This window comes from Pelophylax lessonae, assembly GCF_965119305.1.
Source record: "Pelophylax lessonae genome assembly, chromosome: 7".
NCBI lineage: Eukaryota > Metazoa > Chordata > Amphibia > Anura > Ranidae > Pelophylax > Pelophylax lessonae.
Window position 1 is genome coordinate 37,996,188 of NC_138774.1, and position 7,517 is coordinate 38,003,704.

Genomic DNA, 7,517 nt, shown 5'->3' on the forward strand with positions numbered 1-7,517 from the left:
GTGCCAAGTCCTGCTGGAAAATGAAATCAGCATCTCCATAAAGCTGGTCAGCAGAGGGAAGCACGAAGAGCTCTAGAATTTTTTCTTGGTAGGGAGCTGCACTGACTTTGGACTTGATAAAACACAGTGGACCAACACCAGCAGATGACATGGCTCCCCAAATCACCACTGACTGGAAAATGTTGCATTTCATTTGGAAATGAAGGTCCCAGAGTCTGGAGGAGGAGTGGAGAGGCACAGAATCCAAGTTTCATGAGGTCCAGTGTGAAGTTTCCACAGACAGTGATGATTTGGGAAGCCATGTCATCTGCTGGTGTTGGTCCACTGTGTTTTATCAAGTCCAAAGTCAGTGCAACCCTCTACCAGGAGCCACTTCAATCAAATGGCATTGACCGTGCGAATACTATGGCAGCATTTGAACAAAATGATTTCTGCTCGAGTGAATTGCAGTGTGGTGGGTTACAAAGTGTGACCTATGAATGGAGGACAGGCAGATGATTAAAGTGTCCGCCCCCTGTATTCACAGATCATGTTGCATTCATAACAGCTATAGTACAGCTTGTATGAATGGAGAAGGTGGGCAGAACAGATGGGCATAGTCGGGCACTCTTGATTAGCACCTTGCACAGCTCTGTCGGCTCTATTAACCGCCGCTGAAAGAGAAGATTTCAGCCGTGGTGATAGGAGGAGGAGGAGGATTTAAGCTAATAGATGATCCAGCAGCACAAGGGACACATCCTACTGATTTAAGTATTGTCCCTTGTGATGATTTTTTTTTTCACTATAAACCTTATAGGCAGCTGCAGAGACTCACATTTCAAAGAACAAAGATCCTTGGCCATACAAATTAACCACTTAAGCCCCAGAAGATTTTACCCCCTTCCTGACCAGGGCCTATTCTGCGATTCGGCACTGCGTGACTTTAAAGGAAAATTGTACGGTTGTGCAACGCTGTACCCGAATGAAATAGATGTCCTTTTTTTTCCATAAACAGAGCTTTTTTTTGGTGGTATTTGATCACCTATGCTATTTTTTGATCATGCTCTATAAACAAAAAAAGAGCGACAATTTTGCAAAAACAACAATATTTTTCACATTTTTTTATATGAAATTCCCAAAAAAAAAAAAAGTAAAAATCAAAAATTTAACATTTTTGGCCAATTTGTTTTCTGCTACATATGTTTGGTAAAAAAAAAAAATTGCAAAACGTGTATTTTGATTGGTTTGCGCAAAAGTTATTGCGTTTACTAACTAAGGGAAAGATTTCTGTCAGTTTTGGTGTTTTTTTTTTTTTTAACGAGTAATGGCGGCGATCTGGGATTTTTTTTGCGGGACTGCAACATTGTGGCGGACAGATCGGACCCCTGACTGGCGTTTGACACTTTTGGGGGTACCAGTGACATTACTACAGTAATCAGTGCTATACATATGCACTGTTACTGTAAAAATTACACTGGAAGGGAAGGGGTTAACTTTATTGGAGAGGCAGGGGTTAAATGTGTCCCTAGGGGCGTGCTTCTAACTGTAAAGGGGCGTGTCTTTTCATGTAACCACAGAGATATACGATCCTACATAGCAGGATCGTATGATCTCTGCAGTTACACCAGGGAGAATGACAGGCGGCTTTGTTTACATCAGCCGTCTGCCTTTCTCCCTCTGCAGCGGACGATCGCAAGTGACCGGCGGACATCCGAGCTGCCGGTCACTCGCGCTGGAGTGTCAGAGAACGAGCGGGGGCAGGAGCGTGCCTCTGGTGGTGCGCGCTCGCCCCCTTTTGCCTCGCGGGCTAGTGACGTATACATACATCACTCTGCCCAGGAGGGGCTGACCGCCGCCGTATATGGTCGAGCGGCGGTCGGCAAGCGATTAAAAAGGGTTTGCCCTCTATCCCCACTCGGGTTTGCATTTGCTAAGGAGCCCCTTGTGATTGCCATTTGCACCAGTCCAGACATCAAAGTGTGTCATTTGTGGCCACGTAGAACTCAAATGCTCCATTTTCATAGGCAATGTTTTTATGTACATTACTTCTCCCCTAACAACTTTACCTAAAATACCAGATGCTTTTGCGAAGATCTTGGGCTGAAACAAATTGTGGGCTCTTATTGTTAATCAAAAGCTGAAACCTTTATATTGCATAAAACAAATTTTGGTTTCCAATGGACCACTAAATTGAAATTGATGCCATATTTAGGGATTCCATGAACCTGAATCCAGACGCCCTTGCAATGCAACATTTCCCTACTTTTTCTATAAAATATTGGCTGACCCGAAGAAATCCACATCTCCACCCTCCAGTTTTGGAAACTATCAAAATGAATCTTGCCCAGGATATTAAGCCCCCGTTCACACTAGGGCAACCTGTGAGGCGACCTGGTCGCCTCACAGGTCGCCGCAGGTCGTCTTCCATAGGGAAGCTGCGGACCCGTTCTAATAGGAGCGACACAAGTCGCTCCGATTTAGAAAAAGGGTCCGGAGCTTCTTTGGGGCGACCGCCATAGACTTCAATGTTATGAAGTCCGTGGCGGCCGCTCCGAGGTCGCGGCGCACTGCTCCCACCGCGACCTCGGAGGTCGCCACCCGAAGTCGGATCGCCCCTATGTGAACGGGGGCTTAATCTTTTTTAAACATTCTATTTTGGTGCCTTGTCCTGCAAAACAAACTAATCAGCTTTCTGTGGGACAGTCACAGACCACACATTAATAGAATAACACATACAGTATATTACCAAAAGTATTGGGACGCCTGCCTTTACACACACATGAACTTTAATGGCATCCCAGTCTAAAGCTGGATACACACTATACAACTTTTGTTGGTAGATTTCCTTTAGATTTACCTTCAACTATATAGTGCAAGGGCCTGCCTGATTGCATACGAACTAAAAGTGTTTAGATTTGACCTCATATTATATGGTTTTGGTAAATCTAAAGGAAAAAATCTAAAGACAATTGTATAGTGTGTATGGCCCATTAGTCCATGGGTTCAATATTGAGTTGGCCCACCCTTTGCAGCTATAACAGCTTCAACTCTTCTGGGAAGGCTTTCCACAAGGTTTAGGAGTGTGTCTATGGGAGTGTTTGAAGCACATTTGTGAGGTCAGGCACTGATGTAAGACAGGAAGGCCTAGCTCACAGTCTTCGCTCTAATTCATCCCAAGGATGTTGTATCGGGGTTAGATCAGGACTCTGTGCAGGTCAGTCAAATTCCTACACTCCAGACTTTCTCATCCATGTCATATGGACCTTGCTTTGTGCACTGGTGTGCAGTCATGTTGGAACAGGAAGGGGCCATCCCCAAACTCTTCCCACAAAGTTGGGAGCATGAAATCATCCAACATGTCTTGGTATGCTGATACCTTAAGAGTTCCCTTCACTGCAGCCCAACTCCTGATAAACATCTCCACACCATAATCCCCCCTCCACCAAATGATTTGGACCAGTGCACAAAGCCTGTGTAGTGCATGCATTGCTAAATGCAGTGTATGTTTCAAGTGTTTATTAGCTCTCAGAGAAGATAGTACTCCCCTGACAATGAAAATTCAATTATCCATTAAAGAAACAAAGTTAAAGCAAGAAAAAAAATTTAGTCAACATTTTATTTTGTAAAACTGATTACATAACACCACACTATATCTAAAAGCAAAAAAACAAACAAAAAAACATGGTTTTCTTGACAGTGGAGGGTCATTGACAAAAGTAGAGTAAGCAGAGCAATTTTTAATTTTGAACACAGATGGGCAGATGGTTTTACCCACAATAACGGGCAGTGACACCATTTGCTTTCAAACCCACTGGTGTACACTTCGATCGTCAGTGAAACTTAGCACTACGTCCAGCAAGTTAGGAAATCATTGGGTGCAATAATGGGGGGCTTCCATGCTATGGTAGACCTTGTTGCTTTGTCTTAGGGAGCAATTGTACTACCTGATTCTCATCAATTCATCGTACCGGGCTATCGGAATCAAAGCATAGATTTTCAAGTCAGCCATGATTGCTTGTAACAGATACATTGTAAACCCTTCTCGATGGCCCTTTTAGTAGGTCCTAATGCCAGGAGGCAGGACAGGTGTCCTGATTACCAGATCACTGTAGTAGGCTGTCACAGTGGTCACATAAGCAGAAGCCCGTCCTGTTGCTTTCCATTCATAAACAAGAGACCATGAGCTCTCTGTGACAGCTTGGTCACTGTGCTGGAAGTGCACAATGGAGTATGCTCCCAACAGAGAAACCTTGGTCCCAATGGACGCATATGTGGGCACTGCTCTGTAGTTTGCTTCACATCTAATAAAAACAAATTTTTTAACAAACTTCTACCTGTAAGAACAGCACTATTTGGCAAAAACGATGCAGACTCCCCTCCAAAATAGTTATGAGTTCTTTTCTGCACCTTTTCTTTTTATTGGTATTTACTGTACGCACTATGGTACATGTTATTGGAGTGATGCCTACTGTATTTTTTTTTGTACCGTTTAGCTACTTACAATTAGAGCTGCACGATTAATCGTTAAGGCCCCTTTCACACTTGTGCAACTTGTCATGCAACTTTGGACATCAGAGTTGCACGACATGTCGTTCGCCATGTTTTCCAATGATACCCATTCATATATGCGCAACTTAAAGTTGCAGCAACTTCAAAGTAGTTCCTGCACTACTTTGGCCCGATTTTAATGCGTTTTGAAGGTCCAAAGACATATACATTGCTTCAAGCCCAGTCAAAATCGTGTCAAAATCGCGGTAAAATCACACGACTTTGAAGTCGCACAAGTGTGGAAGGGGCCTAAAACAAAATCACAATCTCGATTCATCCCCACTCACGATCTTAATTCGGCATTTCGATGATTCATACAGTGCAGAGCTTTTCTCTGCTCACTCTTAGCGGTCAAAAAAAAAAAAAAAGATAATCTGGCAAATGTTTATCAACATTGCTCAGCGCTGGGAGAGAACTATAAACATAGGAGAAAAACAGCCAACATGTAAGAGCCCGTTCACACTGGGGTGACAGGTCGCCTGCCATAGATTAGCACAGGACCCGTTCTAATAGGAGCGACACAAGTCCCTCCGACTTAGAAAAAGGGTCCGGAGCTTCTTTGGGGTAACCTGCATAGACTTCAATGATATGAAGTCCGTGCCGGCCGCTCCGAGGTCGCGGTGCGAGCAGCGCACCGCGACTTCACAGGTCGCCCCGGGAAGTAGCGTCGCCCCAGTGTGAACGGGGTCTAATGCTGGCCATACACGCACAGAATTTCGGCCGTTTGCAGACTGAACGATTATTCATCAGCTGAAAGCGAGTTGGTCACTAACTTACAGAATAAACTCTTTTACATAATCGTTTTCATGATCATAATGATCGTTCGATAACATGCACAATACGAGTCAGAATATTATTTTTGTTTCAATTTTACCATACACGTAACAACTTTTGTAGAAACGATAAAAGTTTTCGCTATGGATCCATCGACATTATCCGGGCACACGATCGAAATCGTCGGTAAACTTGTGTTCACTAACGGCCCGATTTTTGAACGATCTTTCCTAAAACGACCATTTTCGGCCGAAATTCTGTGCGTGTATGGCCAGCATAAGACCCAACTTGGCTCAAGGGTGGACTTTATGGGCACATAATAGGATAGACTTGGACATCAATCTATATAAAAAGACATTTATTCATTACCATTAAAAACATTAATATATAAAATGAACCTGACCCAAGAGTAGGTTCTAGTTCATAGTTTCTCTTTTGTCTGCTTTCGGGATTATGGCATGTTCTTGGTAGCTCACATTTTTGGTCTCCAGAACTACAAACATGTTTTACAATGTATCATTTGGTTCTTTTAGATCAAAAGGGATGAACTTCGGTCTGTAAGGCCCCTTTCACACTTGTGTGACTTGTCATGCGATTTGGGACTGCAAAATCGCATGACAAGTGGTTCATTATTTCCAATGAGCCCCATTCATATCTGTGCGACTTGAAGTCGGACCGACTTCAAAGTAGTCCCTGCATTACTTTTGGCACGATTTTGATGCTTTTGAGGAAAAGACATTATAAGCCCAGTCAAACTCGCATCAAAATCGTGGCAAAAATTTGTGTCAAAATCGCGGTAAAATCGTGCGACTTTGAAGTCGCACAAGTGTGAAAGGGGCCTCAATTAGGTCAGTTTAACCACTTAAAGACTAAGCCTTTTTCTGACATTTGTTGCTTACGAGGTAAAATCAGTATTTTTTTTGCTAGAAAATGAATTAGAACTCCCAAAAATAATTACTTTTTTAGTAGAGACCCCAGAGAATAAAATGGCAGTCATTGCAGTATTTTATGCCACGTGGTATTTGTGCAGCGGTCGTTCAAAACGCATTTTTTTTGGGGGGAAAAATACACTTTAATGAATTTAAAAAAAAACAAAAACAGTAAAATTAGCCAAATTTTTTTTGTATAATGTGAAAGATATTATGCCGAGAATCGTGGTCTTTATTCTAAGCAAAAAAAATTGTGATTCTCATTTTATCCAGAATCGTGCAGCTCTACTTACATTATACCCTTTACCGCCCGCTACGATTGCTCACTTGGGGCGCTGCTTACATCTATGTTTGTATGGTTACGTTCTTCTACAGGCAAAGATCTGTTTTGTATTTTTGTAAAATCAATAAAAGACCTATTTGCCTTTAGCCCTGGCTCACATTGAATGCAACTTCGCAATCATGCCATTTCACTTGAAGTAGGACGATTTAAAAGCCACAGGTGATTATGATTTCAGGTACGACTTGCCTGACATCTGTGTGACTTCATGCACATAAGTCTATGCAAGTTGCACCTGAAATCGCAAATAAAAGTGCAGGATCCTTTTTTTTTCAAACCAGTACGGCACCACAAAGTCGGAGTCGCACCGATTCAAATGGTTCCATTGCCGAAAATAGGGTGCGGGTTGTCATGCGCATAAGTCGCACCCTTGTGAACGGCAGTTAATAAACAGTGGCATATTACTAGAATGAGAGCTTTGCAAATTAAAAAGGCAGATGCAGTGGTGCTAAATTAAAGGAGCACCCCATTCGAACACACCTACATGTATTTAAAATCGACTGCTAAAGGGATTCTAAATTTCATTCTTTGTAACTAGCTACCCTGATAGCTAAAGTTCTATAGCCGCCAATGTCTGTATTCTGAATGGCTCTGAATCGAAGCCTGGTGTGTTCCCTGGTTCTAGCAAGGCCAGAGGAGAACCCCCAATGGGACTTTTAAGGTCTTAGGCCCCCTATGTCAGCACACTGCAGCCTCACCCACACACCAAAGTATAAGAGAAAGGCTGCATAGCACAGAAATGTGCGACAGGTTGCTACAGTCCCGCTAGGAAACAATAGGAATTTGATTAATCATGGTTATTGCATAAAAAAGGGTAAGCCGAGTGAGGTTTTGACGCTAGAGCCGTCTCTTAGAGCCAGATCATCCATAAAGAGTCAAAACCCTCGGGTCTGCTGAGCGCCCATGGGGCCCAACTACAACCCTTAGTAAAATAAGGGAAAGCTTAA